General features: G+C 40.7%; 1 protein-coding gene and 2 long non-coding RNA genes across 3 annotated transcripts in view; 1 reads left to right on the plus strand and 2 right to left on the minus strand.

Annotated features, from left to right (window-relative positions):
* The window catches only part of LOC138365565 (tripartite motif-containing protein 59-like), a 597,995-nt gene that overhangs the window by 96,536 nt on the left and 483,803 nt on the right, over window positions 1-17,656 (minus strand). The window lies entirely within an intron of this gene.
* Window positions 1,542-14,466, plus strand: LOC138365493 (uncharacterized). Its single transcript, XR_011228846.1, has 4 exons — window positions 1,542-2,400; window positions 5,277-5,440; window positions 6,682-6,780; window positions 14,368-14,466. It is a non-coding gene; the product is annotated as an uncharacterized lncRNA (long non-coding RNA).
* On the minus strand, window positions 14,980-17,296 carry LOC138365494 (uncharacterized). The gene is made up of 3 exons (XR_011228847.1): window positions 17,249-17,296; window positions 15,970-16,187; window positions 14,980-15,059 (listed from the first exon to the last, which is right to left on the minus strand). It is a non-coding gene; the product is annotated as an uncharacterized lncRNA (long non-coding RNA).

Here is a 17,656-nt window from a genome sequence, read left to right on the forward strand (position 1 = left end):
CTACGTCCGAGATCATCCCAGATGCTGCCTTAATTCAACTGAGATACGACATGGTCAAAAGAATTGAAACCAGACGTTGTACCAAACTTTCTGGATCCTGCAGCCTCTCCGTGACACAAACAAGGGTTTTACACAACTCCCCAATGCACTCGAGCTGTCAATAAGCTGTTCTACTTTTTCGCCCTAACTTCATTACACACAGAAATCACAATAGTGTGCTGCATCAAATGAACAAATCCACAAAAGAGCCGTGACGAAGATTCGAACCTACGTCCGAGATCATCTCAGATGCTGCCTTAATCGACTGAGCTACGACATGGTGAAAAGAGTTGAAACCAGAAGTTTACCAAACTTACTTGGATCCTGCTGCCTCTGTGAGAAACAAACCAGGGTTTTACACAACTCCCCCATGCACTCGAGTTATGTCAATAGGCTGTTCTACCTCTTCAACCTTATTTAATTACACACAGAAATCACAATAGCGTGATGCATCATATGAACAAATCCACAAGGGCCGTGACGAGGATTGGAACCTACGTCCGTGATCATCCCAGACGCTGAGTTAATCGACTAGCTACGACATGGTCAAAAGAGTTGAAATGGGAAGTTGTACCAAACTAACTTTGATCCTGCAGTCTTTCCGTAAAACAAAGCAGGATTTCACAACTTTCCCATGCACTCGAGCTATGTCAATAGGTCATTCTACCTCTTCACCCTTACTTCATTGCACGCAGAAGTCACAATAGTGTGCTGCATCAAATGAACAAATATACAAGGGCCGTGACACGGTTTTGAGCCTACGTCCGAGATCATCCCAGAGGCTGCCATATTCGACTGAGCAACGATATGTCAAAAGAGTTGAAACGAGTAGTTGTACCAAACTTACTTGAATTAGATAAACTTACTTGGATGTCAATAGGCCGTTCTTCCTCTTCGCCCTTACTTCATTACGCACAGAAATCAAAATAGCGTAATGCATCATATGAGCAAATCCACAAGGGCCGTGACTAGGATTCGATCCTACAATTACAATGTCACACTGTCATTGTGACACTAGTGGAAGTTTTATGCTGTCCGTTCATATAATTCTCGATTCTAAACATGTTTACTTAGTTTAGTTCATTAATTATGCACCCCATATATCATCTTGTGGGCGGTAGTGGAAAAGGTTACAGAGGCACATAAACATGTCATAGCTCTTTATACTCTTGCTTTCTGGCTTTTGTGTGTCAGTGACTGCTCTTCTGTCTTCCCTAATTTCCTAAAATATCGCGGCTTTGACAGAAGAGATTGGAATGCCCATATCCCACTCAACTTCAGGCTTATCACATTCAGTTTTAGCTGCCTTGTTTGTGTCATCATGCTGGACAACACCTATATGAGAAGGTATCCATACAAATGAGACTTTGAAACTCCTACTGTTTGCAATAATAATGTTGTTTATAATGGAAGTTACAACTACAACCTTTTGAAGATCAATGCTAATTTTATCTAGATAATGTAATAAACGAAAGTTTTCTATGTTAACAGAAAGGCAGAAATATAAGCTACACTTTAAATACTTGTCATAAATATAACTGAAGTGAAAGCGAAGATATATGCATTTGATACTGTACAGTTTCTTGATGGCTTGCTCTAAGAGTGTGAAGCCCTTCACACCAGCCTATAAATTGTGTAATTTATTTCCATATATGCTAATTAACCTTAAAATCTATATGTCAGAAGGAAGGAAGATGTAGACGTTAATGTGACAACATTTCAAGAAATATCTCTCTCTTTAAAGTTAAATAATACAATCCTATCGCCGGTGTCCGGACACATGAAAGCTACTTAGGTATCAGTGGCCAGCCAGGTGGAGATCACAGGCTGTACAATACTGATAAATTATGTAATTCACAGAGATACGTTGATAAATATTAATGTTTTATATTTTATTAAAAATACAGATATATACTTTGTTTCATACGTTAAATGTAACAATATTTCAGTATATATTATATAAGCATAGTATATATAATTCAGTATATACAATATATAATAAGAGTGTCAGACCACGGAGGAAGAATTGAAACAGGAATTTCCTTTAGTACTTTCTTATATTAATACATCTTCAGAGCGAACCATTCCTTCTGAAGATGTATTAATATACGAAAGTACTTAGAGCATTCTATTGTGGTTTTAATATTGAACAATTATACATATACGAAACAGACAAATCTGGTGTCCGAAAGAGTAAAAATATTAGTGTGCGAGGTGATCAATGTAAGGGGGATATTGGGTGTGCCTCGTATCCCCTACAACAACAAGAAGTTCGAGAGCGATGAGGCCGCCACCTACTAGCTTCAGGATGTCGTCGAATCTAAATCAACAATATACTACCGCCGCTACTTTCTCGGAAACGTAAGTACCTGCCGCTTTACTTCTCTCACCCTGCCTAGCCTGGCCTGGCCTGACCTGGCCTAGCCAGACCTGACCAGACCTGACCTGGCCTAGCCTTACCTAGCCTAGTCTGACCTGGCCTAGTCTGACCTGACCTGGCCTAGCCTTACCCAACACTAATCACCACACGTGACAGCCCAAACGAATCGCAAATAAGTACACGTAACAAGTCATATGCCCGGACACTTTTCACCTTGGGGACTGAGTGGTAACTATTGTATAGAAGAGCCGGCTCCGAGAGTGGTAAGAGGGCGTGATAAGAGGCTAACGTGTGGTCTTGAAGGAAGTCGATAAAGCAGAAATTTTCAAAAGGAAGGGCAGCATAACGAGCAGACAGGAATGGACAGACAGTCGGTTATCCCATAATGTGTAATACGCCCGCACAGCATGGGTGGAGGGGGGGGGGGGTTGTAGCAGGGCACAGTATGGTGATGGTGCGGGTGAAGTACACACCCACTGAATTCCTGCCATCAATAATTGTTTTCATAACCATTAGAACAATGGCATCCCTCCAGCCACCATCCTTCCACTGACCCCCTCCTCTGGTCCTCCACCTCAGACAATAACCCCCACACCCCCTCTCCCTTCCAGACATCAGCATGTCAAAATCAGTACCATAATGTGTTTAAACTATTTAAACTAAGTCATTGTGTATCTCAAGGTATCTTAATTCATTTGAAAGTGTACATGTGCATTCGTCATATACTCGCCTAATTGTGCTTGCTGGGGTTGAGCTCTGGCTCTTTAGTTCCACCTCTCAACCGTCAATCAACAGGTGTACAGGTTTCTGAGCCTATTGGGCTCTATCATATCTACACTTGAACCTGTGTATGGAGTCAGCCTCCACCACATCACTTACTAATGCATTCCATTAGATATAATCATATATGATTACACATAATCATAATCATTCTATACACATAATCATATATGTGTACGTCAACGTATACATACATGCGTATATATACCTCATATTAAAATACTGATAAACGAATGACCACGAACAAATTAATTTATAATTGTAGCATTATATATAATTTTAATAGACTAATTACGTGTTTATACATTTGAATGGTCCAGACAGGTGGCCAGCCTTGGACATATACACTTCTGGTAGGCACAATGACCTCATGTTAGACCCTTGATAGATTATGTGAGAGAGAGAGAGAGCTGGGGCAGGGAGGTGCGTGCCCCAGGGAGATAATCCATGCCCATGCCCCGCCTCGAGTCAGTTCTCGAGTCACACCAAGAATAACAATCGAGCAAGTTGTCCTGACCAGGATGTGGCATATTAGGGAGGGTTGAGGAATAGGAACCTGTCTGATAGGGCTCTTGGCAAGCAGCTCTCCCTCAGTCTACCTATCTATATGGAAGAAATGTATCTAGGCCCTCCTCCCCTGCCTATTCTCTCTCCCCCACCTTTCTTCCTTCATTTCCTCCCTCCTTCCCTCCCCCTCACTGGTGAGAGAGTAGGAGTGTGAGAGTAGTTAGAGAACTCGTAGTTCTCACGCTCGTGAAATTGTCTGCGACCCTGGAGGAGTAGAGCGGAGGGGGGGGGGTGAAAGTAGGTGACGATGGAGGAGTAGAGGGGAGCATTATATGCAGTGAACGTAGGTGTCTATGGAAGAGTACATCATAGAGGAGGGTGAAAGGAAGGTGACGATGGAGGAGGAGAAGGGAGGGGGTGTGAAGGTAGGTGATGATGGAGGAGTAGAGGGGAGGAGGGGGGCAAAGGTAGGTGTCTATGGAAGAGTACATCATAGAGGGGGGTGAAGGTAGGTGGCGATGGAGTAGAGCAAAAGGGGTGGGGGTTGAAAGTAATCCTGAGTTTAATTTTTTAGTTATATATAGTGACACCTCGGCTTACGAATGAATATTTATGAACTTTTCGGGTTACGACCTAATTTCTTCGAAAAATTTGAATCGGGTTACAAACTTTGCCTCGGGAAATGAGTTTGTTGATATGCGTATGGGCTGACCTAGCGCGTGGTGGCATGGTGATCGCACCTCAGTTTACCAGTGTCTCCTGCCTAGTAACTATCGCGCCTGAATTCTTTATAAAGCATTACATTTGTTTTGGGATTTTTGGCTATTTGAACATAAAATTTGTTATTATATATCTTGCCATGAGTCCCAAGAAAGCCAGTGGTAAGGTTCAAGCCAAGAAAACACATGTGAGAATGACCATAGAGGAAAAACAAGAGAGCATTCATAAACGTCAAAACGGTGCACAGGTTGTTGAACTAGCTAGGCAGTACAACAAATCTATGTCAACAATATGCACTATACTTGCTAAGAAAAGGACATTATGAGCGTTAAAGTGGCAAAAGGCATATCAACAATCCCGAAACAAAGAACACAAACACTTGAGGATGTTGAAAAGTTTTTATTAATTTGGATACACAACAAAGAGTTAGCAGGTGATAGCATTTCAGAGGCCATCATTTGTGAGAAACCAAGGCATTTGCATGAAGACCTTTTAAAGAAAACCCCTGGAACGAGGGGGAAAAAGATGAATCAAGTTTGAAAATGTGAAAAGTTTGTGTGACAATAGAGCCTCGTGGAAAACTTTTGCTGTGGTCATTACCTGGTGGAATGCACCCAGGATGGAGTATCAGGGCTATACATCTTTTAAATCATAAAAGTAATAAACATTTCCCATCAACCTTACAAACCATATTAACCTATTTTCATGTATTTCCCCCATGTGCATTTTAACAAAGTTACTAAATTGCCTTTATCATTCTGTAAAATTTCAATTACAGTATACTGTATATAATTTTGTTAGTATAAATGGACTGAATATTCTGAAATCACTATTAATTTTACAATTTCAGATTCAAAGGTGGTCTGGACACCCAATTTGGTCAGACAGGTGAAGAGAGCATTTAGGATAGTTCGAAGAGATGAAGATGGTCACAATTGTGTTTGAAGAGGCAAACGCCCCCCTTTGCTCCTGACATTATGTTCAGCCTATTGACCCCTGCACACCTAACACAAGGTAGGTTGAAAACTCCTCCTTCATGTCATTGGTTCATTAGCCAGAAACTTAGGGCCCATGCAGGAATATCCCTAAAAAAAAAAAGTGGCCCCAACAATGCATCCTCCAAGTCTGGAGGATGAGCAGGAGCATTGTCGAGAAGCAGGCCCTTTAGTGTCAAACTTTTCTCTTGCAGATATTTTTTGATGGCAGGGCAAACCACTCTACATCACAGTTTTTCTGCACGTTATATATTTTTAAAACTCTTGGATTTTCGGAATGATACACGAGCAAGGGTTTAATTTTCAAATCGCCACACAGCACAAGAGTTAGCCTATCCTGACACAAGTTAGCCCAAGTTAGCTTGTGTCCGGGCAGTGACGTCTCCTCTTGGGTAATGTATGTCCTCTTCGGCAATTTTTTCCAGAATAGCCATGTCTCCTCACAATTAAACACTTGTTGTGGAATATATCCATCAATACAGTATCTACAAAATCTTTAAAATCACGAACAAATCTTTCAGCCCCTACTTTGTCTGAGCTGGCACCCTCACCATGCCTCACAACACTATGAATACCACGTCTTTTTTCAAAATTTCTCAAACCATCCCCTACTCACCTTAAACTCTTTCGTATCTGCAAAACTCGTTCTAGGGGTTTTCTTTATAAGATCTTGCATGAAGATTTCATTGTTGACCAAACCACACACTGGAAATTGAAGACGACGACATTTCGATCCGTCCTGGACCATTATAAAGTCGATTGTGATGAGATGAGGGAAGCAAGAGCATTAAGTAGGCAAGAGAGAGAGGTGAGGAGATGGCAAGTATGTACGTATGTACATGAATAAAACATGTACATACTTATACATAACGTGTGTAAATAGTGTAATAAACACAATAACAGTATTTTGGGAGGAGGAATGTTGGCGAGTAATGTGTTGGAGGAGGGAGGGAGGACTGGCAGGGTGTGGCAGCTCACTCATGTTTTTTGGGCTCACCATACCAACATAGTGGATCGTTATGGTGAATACATACGTAGATGGGTATATACAATGTGTGTATATAGTGTAATAACAGCAAAAACACTGTTTGATTGTAGAATATGTCGCATATATGAGGCCCATAATTTTGAGCATAGCGATGTTCTATACTTTGAATTATATAAATTCCACAAATTACACACTTTTAAATAATATTACAGCAAAAAAAAGAAGAAATGAATGAGAAACTTCAAAATAATTGCGCAACATTTTATTCGCAGCAACTGCCGTCGCACGGGGTGGCGGGGCCGACAGACCCCCATCGCTCCAACGCTCAGCGCCCATAATTTGCTCAACTTCCCAGCTCCATCGCAGCTAAAGTAAGTCACATACAATATTTTTTGTTTAGTTTCCCCGTGATCAGACTCTGCATTTTAACAATATAAGAAGAGAAAAAAATTTTTGGAAAGAATTTATTTCTTGTGCACCAGGGTGTTATTTGGAGACAGAGCAGTTCAGTGGTTAACTACTAAATTTTTTTTTCTCCCACACACGCCCCCCTAGGAAGCAGCCTGTAACAGCTAACTCCCAGATACCTATTTACTGTTAGGTAACAGGGGTCATCCCCTTTTGTACAAAGAATCTGCTAAAGCTTTTAGGGCTAATCTTTGACACTCGTTTGTCTTTGTCGCCCCATATTTTTTACGTCCGAGTTGAATGCTCTAAGGCCCTTAACTAACTTTAGGTCATGTCCCATACTTCTTGGGGAGCTAATCGACACTGCTCCTCTCTTTACATTCCTCTCTCGTTCTGTCTAAACTCGATTATGGCCCTGTTTACTCGTCTGCTTCTCCTTCTACCCTTCACCATCTGGACACACTGCATCATACTGGGTTACGGCTCAGCTCTGGTACCTTTCCTTCGACACCTACCCTAAGCCTGTATGTTGAAACTGGCGTCCTGTTTCTACAGGATCGCCATGATCGCTACTGTCTTCTCCACCTTGCACGGTCCTTACAGCACCCTCACTCTTGCTTATGTCATGCCTTGACCTTTACCCATCCTGTGGTTCCTGTTCCCCTTCACCACCTATCTCTTTCTGTACGGTTGTCTCTCTTACAAAATGCTCTTTCAGTTTGTGTTACCAATATTTCCCCTCGTGTCATTCCGTCTTTGCCCCTATGGAGGGGTCCCCGTTCCTAAATTCTGTAAGCCTTGACCCACATGACTAAAACTTTTACCCCTCCTACAGTTCTAAATCACCTTTTCCTTGAACACTTTTCTTCACACTTCCACTCTATTTCCGTCTTCACCAATGGGTCTTAAGTCTGCAGACGGTGTAGGCTACTCTGTTGTTTTTCCTGACTGCACCTTTGTGTCTCCTGCCTCCGGAGACTAGCATCTTCATGGCAGAACTTTATGCTATTCTCTATGCTCTTCATCAACTCTTTTCTCGCTGTCAATCCTCCTCTGTGTTTGTAGTTGACACTTGCAGTGCCCTCATGGCTCTAGAATCCTTTAATCCAGTCCATCCTTTGGTAGTTGAAATTCAACATTGGCTGTTTCTTATCTCCAGTAGATTTAAGACAGTGGAATTTCGCTGGATTCCCACCCATATTGGTGCGTTCTTAAATGAGCGTGCGGACACTGCCGCTAAGGAAGCTATCCGCACCTGTCCCATCTCCCGTAAAGGTATTCCTTATTATGACTTTTACCCAGTTATTCATTTCCCCATTCTTGCCGTTGTCAGGGTTGTTGGTCTTCTGTTACTGGTAACAAACTGCGTGCTCTTAAGAGTAGTGTGTTCCCGTGGCCTTCCTCCTACCACCGTAACCGGTGGTGGGAAACGGCTCTGGCGAGGTTGTATATTGGTCATACACGTTTAACTCACGGGCACTTAATGGAGCGCTGCCCTGCTTCTTATTGTCCAAACCGTTGTCTCTACATGTCCTGACTTCCAGGACTTACGTGTCTTGCTTCCCGACCATCCCTCACTGTCAATTGTCCCTCGATAAAATTCTTGGTAAATTCAATACCTTTGATATTGTTCGCCGTATGCGTTTTTGTTCTTGTATTGGCGACGTTAGTGATATTTAGCGCACTATGATTATCCCACACATTTGATGGTTTGATAATTACTGTACTGTACAGTACTTTGGTTTGGAATGTATCAAATAAAGTTGTTTCATGTATTCAAATGTGTGAGAAAATCCACTGGGGCTGTGAGATGAAGCGAACCTGTAACAAAGGCATTGCCAGTTGCATACTCTACCACCACTGATGGTAAAAGTCTTACAACTGGATATCTTGTGTGACGGGTTATGGTATCACAGCTATACTGAACCAAGATGGTATGGCTCTCCCTCACATAAATGAAAGAAATGCTGCTATTGGCCTTGCAGTGTGTAAGTTGCAGGTGGAAACAAATGAAAATTATCAAATAAATAATTAAACAATTTACTGAAATAGTAATGAACAAAAATAACACATGACAATACTTGACTATCATGTAATGCAAAGGTGAACAAGTTAGTATGACCTTAAATGCAAAAAATAAACTATAAGCAATGAATAAAAGTATGAAGATATACTGGTGTTCTGAAGACAGCTACCATACCACCATGGCATCAGTCACATGATGTTGGCTGGAAGTGGACGACGGGTTAGAGACACCAAGGTGATCCTAGAGCACTAAGGGAGAGATTGCCTCTCCAGGGAGGCAGCGCTCTTTATATAGTCCGGCGGTGATGACTCATCCAGTGTCAACACGAGGTGGACATCTGGTCAACTAGCAAACTGCTCGTTGTGGCTGGCGGTGCCTTTGTGTTGAGCTGTACCACTGTCAGTTGAAGGCGGCTAACTGCTTGTTTGTGGGGACAAACTGCCAGTTAGCAGTGGCGCCCGGCTTGCCTCTGAGTCGTACCAGGCCGTGCCAGGCCCTGGGGGTATGGAGAGGTGGCAGGACTGATGACTCTTCTGGGCTGGTGTAGATGTATACTTCCAGTGCAGAGGCATTGAAGGTGAAGGGAAAAGGCAGTTCCACTGCTATGCAGGGATTCACGTGACACTTGTGAAGCCACAGAAAGTCTGGAGGCCCTACTGAAGCCAGTCCAAGTATTAAATAAAACCCCTGAAGTACGCCGGTGAAGGGTAAAGTGAAGGGTGAAGCAAGACCGTATGCCCCAACTTCAGGCACACACAGAAAATCACGTTTTGGTCCCGCCTCTCAACTGTGTATTTGAAGTTGGGGCGTATGGTGTTGAACTGCTTCAGCCTTCACCTGAGTGCTTGTAGGTCTTACGTAAGACGTTGACTCAAGGAGGGGCCTCAAAACTTGCTGTGATTTATGGGAAATCCGGTTGTAAGACTTTTACAAAGAGTAATATACTGTGGTAGAGTATGCAGCTGCCAGTGCCTTGGGCAAGGGTTTACGTCGCCTCACAGCTCCAGTGGATTTTCTGCTTGGTGTATATCAGGTTGTGATTTTGTGTGTGTACCGTATTGTTATGATCGCCGTCTGATAAGTCCTTTCTGGCCTCAAGAGTCATTTTTACCCACCTAGAAAGATTGCAGATGGCCAAAGCAGTTATTTAAGTTAAGAAGGGACAAGTCTTAAACAGAATTTTGCATAATATTTGACTGTAAAGGGGTAAATTGAGGTAGATTGAAAAACAAAATGGTGAACCGGGCAGGCGGTACTCACAATTAGGCGAGTACACTGGGAACTTTTAAAGTGCAACCAAACATGCTTTAGGCTCTCACAACAAGAGGTGAGTGGTGGTGGCTCAGGTGCTCAGCCAATCAGAGCACCTAAGGAGGGAGGGCAGGAGTGAGAGGGGGGTGGTATGTGGAAGTTTGGTGACAGTTGTGTGTAGTTTGTTCATCTTCATTGTAAGTTTCATGGCTTGGTGTGCATTTCCCTAGTAAATTTAATTAGGGAAAAATTCAGGTGTTTGATTTTTTAAATCAACTTTTTAAATGTTGAGTTGTTAAAGCCTCAAAGTGCATGGAGTTGGTTTGGGAGTATGGCATCCTCATGCTGTTGCGTGCTCGCGTGAGGTAGCAAAGGTGATGTAAAGTTGTGGGGTGTACATGCTTGGGACGTCCTCTCTCGGGATGGCTGGTGTTAGACCTGTGTGTTTGTCGGTTGTTGAAAAGCCGTCATCCTTTGCTGTTGTGGTATTGATTTTACATTGTTCATCTTGTAATTAATACTGTAGTGCGATATCTAGGGCTACCATTTGTAGGTTTAAAATGTCTAATACAAACAGTTGTCCAATGAGTTTTAATAGGAAATATCATCCACCAAGCACCATTGTACAATTATATTAATTGATAGTATATGGATTGTGCAGAACTGCTTAGAATGATCTTTAACACTTGGCTATATTGGTCATGTCAAATACCTGCACGGTGAATGCTCAAAGACCCTTTCTTTATTCAGTGTTGTCACATACCTCATGGGGGTATGGATAGGCAAACACTCATTCGGTTAAACTTGCCTTGTAGTACTTTCAGAGCTCAGTAATTTGGAATCTGGTTAGCACTTTCCAAATAAATTGACCTTTAAAGTGAATTCCTATTTAGGTTTAAAACATTATACCGAATGAGAAAGTCGGATTATATAGCCGAACACCAGAAATGTTGTTATTCAATTTGGTTGCCTAAAGCACATTCAAGGACTACACATTACATGGCATTCCAGGATTCCTCTATACCTTGCCTTATGCTGTAAACATTGCCACAACCCTGTGTTTTATTGATTTAAATGGCCACAGGGAGGCATACAACACTGCAGATTATGATGTCATTAGTTATCCACTGTGCTGACAAGTGGGCTGACTGATGTTCGTTGACACCTGTATCGTGCTTCAATTTAATCGCCAGGAGATCACCCTCTCACTAGACTCGTCTGTAGGAAGTACAGTATAGTATCTCAAATTACCTTGGATCATAAATAGCATAAGACTTGGGGGTAGGAGAGGGTTGCAGTGTTTGTCATGGCTCTCAGTTGTTCCTGGTATTAGGCAATTTAGTTCTGGAATCATTTTTGTTGGCCAATGTTAAACTTTTTCGAAAGTAGATGTTTTTCTGAAAGGGAAGGGGGGGGGGAACCTCTATGCTTGGATACAGTTATCTAAGTGAATACTTAGATTTATACAGTAGAATAACTACCTTCTTTTCCTTAGTCAAAAAGGTTGCTTGTTTATTTCTAGGGACTTGTATTTTCTTTTATTTTTAACTGCAGCAACTTTCAGTGAATGATAGATTCTTACTGAAAGGACCTTTACTTCATTGTTGTTGCTTTATGGTCATCTCATTGTGTACAGGGATTCCGCGAAGCTTTTGGGGTTAGTCTTTGACACTCGTTTGTCTTGGTCAGCCCATATCTCTTGCCTCCGAGTTGAATGCTCTAAGGCCCTTAACCTCCTTAAGGTTTTGTCCCATACTTCTTGGGGAGCGGATAGGCGCACGCTCCTCTATTTGCACTCCTCTCTCGTCCTGTCTAAACTCAATTATGGTTGCCCTGCATACTCTTCTGCTTCTCCTTCTACTCTTCGCCATCTTGATGCTTTGCACCATACTGGGTTGCGTCTCGGCTCTGGTGGCTTTCGTTCGACTCCCGCCCTTAGTTTGTATGTTGACACTGGCTTTCTCTCTCTTCAGGACTGCCGTGATCGCTACTGTCTTCGCTATCTTGCGCGGTCCTTCCAACATCCTTCCTCTCGCCTCTGTCGTGCATTGACTTTTTCCTCCTGTGGTTCCTGTTCCTCTTCATTGTCTCCCACTTTCTGTCCAGTTATCTCGCTTACAGGATTCTCTTTCTGTTCATATTTCTAATGTTTCTCCTCGTATTGTTCCTTCATTACCTCCGTGGAGAGTCCCCCTTCCCAAGTTTTGTACGTCCTTGACTTGTATTACTAAAGCCTTTACCCCTCCTACAATTCTGAAAAGCCTCTTCCTTGAGCACTTTTCTTCGCACTCCCACTCTATTTCCATCTTCCCTGATGGGTCTAAGTCTGCGGATGGTGTGGGCTACTCTGTTGTTTTTCCTGACCGTACTTACATGTGTCGCCTCCCTTCGGAGGCTAGCGTCTTTACGCAGAACTTTATGCTATTCTCTATGCTCTTTGTCTCTTGCTTTCTCATTCTCATTCCTCCTTTGTGGTTGTAGTTGATTCTCGTAGTGCCCTCATGGCTCTAGGGTCCTTTAATCCTGTCCATCCGGTGGTCATTGAGATTCAACATTGGCTGTTTCTTATTTCTAGTAAATTTAAATCAGTAGAGTTTTGCTGGGTTCCCAGCCATATTGGTGTTTCAATGAGCGTGCGGATGCTGCCGCTAAGGAAGCTATCCGTTCTTGTCCCATCTCCCGTAAAGGTATTCCTTATTCCGACTTTTATCCTGTTATTCATTCTTCCCCGTTGGCAGGGTTGTTGGTCCTCTGTGGTTGGTAACAAGCTGCGTACTCTCAAACTTAGTGTGTCCCGTGGCCTTCCTCCTACCACCGTAACCGGCGGTGGGACACTGCTTTGGGTTGGTCATACCCGCTTAACCCACGGTCACTTAATGGAGCGCCGCCCTGCTCCTTATTGTCCGAATTGCGTTGTCCCTCTTACAGTTGTGCATATCCTTGTTGAATGTCCTGACTTCCAGGACGAGCGTGTGTCTTGCTTTCCGACCGTCCCTCGCAGTCACTTGTCCCTCGATAGAATTCTAGGTGAATCGGATACTTTGATATCGTTCGCCTTATGCGTTTTTGTTCTCGTATTGGCATTCTTGGTGATATTTAGCGCCCTCTGATTATTTTGCACTTTGGTGCCTTCTTTTGGTAATTACCTTACCTTCATTGTTGTTTCATTTTAATGTGGTAGTTGTGATATGGATTGTTCTGGCTCACGTGCAAGGTCTTGGATTTTTTTCTGTTTTATATTAAGAAATTGCCAGTCTTGTTACTATTTGTAGAGTTAGAGATCTGCATTAAGGCCTCAATATTATATTTTTTTATAACATGTTATCAGCAATTTTTGTGGTTGGTAATATTTAGATTAATGTCAGTGATGTATATGACAAGGGTTAAGACCCCTTGTGGTATGACAGCATTTTTCCCAGTCATTTCTTTAACAAATGAAAGGGTCCTCGTAACCATTCTTTTGTCCTTTCTACCATGTACCTGTTTGTTGCTTCTTGGTCTTTCATTTGGTACTTTGGCTATTAAAACAATGGCCTTTGGTAATGTTGCAATTACCATTTCTAAAAAAAATGAGCAGGTTCATTAGGCAGGGTTTGTTTTTAGCAAACAAAGTTTTACAAAAAAAATTCCATTCCTTCAGGACCTTGCAGATGTTAGTCAAACTAATTGACAGTAATCTGTTTTGCCCTTTCAAACAATGATGGTTTTAATCTAGGTAAAATATTTCAGAATATCTGAAGAGTTTGGCAGACAAATCATTTAAGAGCTTTGATTAAATTTAAGTTACCAAAGACTTGTGAAAACCATGTTGTATAGATGCTTCAGTGTCACTTTTCTAATGTTTTGTAAATTTAACAATGATCTTTTTATTAATTTAATTATAATTTGTACAAAGCTTAGGTGTTGCATAGCTTTAAATTTACTTTCAAATATGAAAACTAAAATATTGACTAAAGTTTCTTCCACTTTAATATTTCAGACTAATTTGCAATATTTGTTAGTTTATGTAAATTGAATAGGTAGTCCACTTTTACATCTTTTCAATGCATTTTGCATGCACCTATGTAACAAGTTACAAATAGGTGTAAATTTTACCAAGTATTTATTTTCAAAGTAAAAAAATTTCAGATGTTTAAACATTGCATCAATAGTAGTAAACAATTTCCAGCATAATTTCAGGATAAGGTATATAAAGTAGTTTCATTAAAATTGTTTTATTTAATAAGTTTTACATATAGTATTTATAATACATCTAATATTTATTACGTTTCAGGTTGTGGGACAGATGCTCCTAGATGAACAGAAGATCCAAAAGGCCAAGACAACTCCAGAGACAATCACCTGTAAAAGAAAAATAAACATTAAACAGGGACACTACTTTTATTATCACCAATGCCTAATAACAAGCCCAAAAAATCCTAACAGCCTATCTTTTAGATAGGCTCAGCAAGGCCTATCCCTTCCTCAGATTTTAGTGCAGAGCTTGTTCCCTGAATGGGTGCATTACATCCACCACTTTAGTGCCATCAACACATTGTACATATGCTCTGTACAATGCATGCCAGGCACTAAAGTTTTAGATGCATCCACCCATTCAGCAAACAAGCCCTGTGAGAATTAACAATGTAACCATTGTTAAGGGTCCCTAAACCTATGCAAATCTAGTCCATCTATTAGATGGGTAGTAGAGCAAAGCTCTGAAAAAGCCAAGCCAGGGAAATCTGCAGGACTGCCTGGTCCCCTTTTATGAAATGGGGTAGGATCAGTACAAACTGCATCATCCCCTGTGGGTTGTAACAGTAGGACATGGTTACACACCTATAAATGGACTAGATAAGAGAATTAAGATTAGGTCATTGATATAGCTAAAACATCAAATTCAAACTCACCCACTTTTGTAGATTTCCTTTTGCAGAGTAAAGGAGCCTCACTCCAAGCCAGTCCATGCATCATAATCACTTTCACCTGAAAAATATTTCAACAAATTAATTTCAGATTTAAAGCCAATCTTGCTTTACTTTTCAAATTAGCATTCAGTACTTTACAAATTCAGATGGAAAAATTTCTTTAAGGAATTTACCTTTCCTACATATTCTAGTAGCAGTAGTAAAGATCTAATTTAGCAATATAAATATATGGCATCAATTTGCCAAGTTTCAGTAAATGTCATTTGAGAAACTATCCACAACTGCACTTCAATGGCAATTTACATTTATCTTTAGCCAATGCTATATTGTTTATTACTATTTTTTTACTTTTATGCAAATCTATTCAGATTAACCTTTACTACAACTCGCCTGATTCTGTTTAAGCAATTAACTTCCAACTGACAGAGGGACTTCTGGACTTTCCAAACCACATTCTGGAAAACTATATAAATTTAAAACCAAGCTAAAGTAAACATTGAATATTTTTTTTACTTTCAAGGGAAAAATACCATCACTTAGAACAAAACTTTTCCTGCCATTAACTTTGACTCATGATTACCCTTAACAGTGTTATACATTTATAGATTAAAGCTTATTTAACAAACATTTAATGTTAACTAAACAAGATTTATATTTCATTAAAATTATTAATAAAACACCCTCAACTATGCTGTTTAAGATCTAATGCCCCACATTACAATTTTCACAATTTCAACATACCATTCTATTCAATACATTCCTGAAAGGACTAAACTTGCAGATATGGTACCCACTAGCCTAAGCCTAGACTTCCATACCCTAATATTTAATAGGTTTTTAGCAATTAACTTCTACCCTCTAATTCCAATGTAGCAATAGAACTATAAGCCACACTTTCTCCCCCCCCCCTTCCTCCCAACTGTTCAGTGTCAAAAGGGAGGGGGGTGTCCATTTACTGTACCACTTACATTTTAGTGTGGGCTTCATCCACTATTCTGATGTTAGCTGGAACATTTGTGCCAGCTGCTGGTTTGAAAGAGGCATACCATGTGCCAATTCAGAAGCTTTCCACGTTCCTCACTGCATGTCAGCTCAGGACCTCACTACCATGTTGGGAGGCAGTTGAAGACTAACCAATCAACATCCCAGGCTGGAGAGCAGTGCCAGCTCGGGGAGAATTTACCACCTGCAAAAAATTTAATACTCTTAACAATCTACACTATCTTCTTTACCTAGCCCCCAAACCTTACATTTGTCAGCATTAAACTGCATCTGGTAGTCTTAACCATTTCAAAACTATAGGGCATCGGTATTTTTTATTTGCCAATTCTGCAACTATTGCAGTCTAAACCATAATCTTGCGAATAACCGAGGTCCAAGGAGAGCTTTTAGGCACTACTTACAACACTTCTCCCAATTTAACCCCATTTATACTAATTTCCTTTGGTATAGCCATGACCTAATCAACTTCAGTCAGCATTCCCAATGATCCGAGCCCCTATCAATTTTGCGCCATTATCAAAATCTCGGCTGAAGTCAAGGTATACAAAATCACAAACCTTATCACCATTTCCTCAACTATGCAACCTAATCCATGAACATTTAGTAATAAAACTGCGATTCATGTATCAGTCATGTTTCTCAAAAAAGAGTAGAGAAATGGCACTTGCAATGTTAGATTCTAGTAACTATCCTCACAATAGACTAAGCTAATTGGTCACTAACTTAAGCGTTAAAGTTAACTCAAACTTTTCCTTTAATACTTGCTATATTAGGAACTTTCCACGACCGGCCTTTACCCGACATAATTAAATAGGGTAAAAACGGTATATTAAATGCAGTAAAACTGCGGTAAATTCAATATGATAAACTTGCATTCTTTAAGCATGGGCTGCATAGTAAGTGAACTAAACTAAATGTTAAGCACCCTGGCAAACCACTTCGTTCTATTCAATTTCTTTATTTAATCACTTTGTCCGTCTAGAATTTTTATATTAGATTAAAGGAACACCCTCCCTGGTAACGGCTGAACTAGTTAACCAAATACAAATATTTAGGCAAAATACTTTCATAAAACCCGTCTACTTCCCCCACCAGTAGACTTGTTCAGCTAAAGGCATAATGTAATGTTCCACTTTAGTAAATAAAGACTTAAAAAAACACTACCCCATCTGTGTAGTTACCGGTTACCTGACATTCTACGCTTAAAATAACCCATCTATTCCCCATAATTTTGATATAACTTACCTCTCACCCGCTGGTCGAGTACACAGCAGTATATATCCTCCTCCATCTCACCGCGTGGATACTATTTCACTCTGGCCGCAAATTGCCTCAAATCACCTACGTTGTCCATAAACATATATAGAAGAGCAACTGACCGTAACACCCGTATAGCGATCTTCACATAACGTGGGAACATTAGTAGTACTGCTGTCAAAACATAGATGGCGCCAGGACAAACGGTAATTCCTACCCAGCAAACATTTTCATGTTTTTAAAACATCCTAAAAACGACATTTCATTGTTTTCAGCACGTTTATAATTACGTTTAGAAAAGGTTTTTTGAGAACTTTTATATACAACCTTAGAACGTAAATAATTAACATTTCTAAAAACTTTTTTATGATCTTTTAATTACCTACATTAAAGCGT

This window comes from Procambarus clarkii, chromosome 17 (assembly GCF_040958095.1).
Source record: "Procambarus clarkii isolate CNS0578487 chromosome 17, FALCON_Pclarkii_2.0, whole genome shotgun sequence".
In the NCBI taxonomy this organism is placed as follows: Eukaryota; Metazoa; Arthropoda; class Malacostraca; order Decapoda; family Cambaridae; genus Procambarus; species Procambarus clarkii.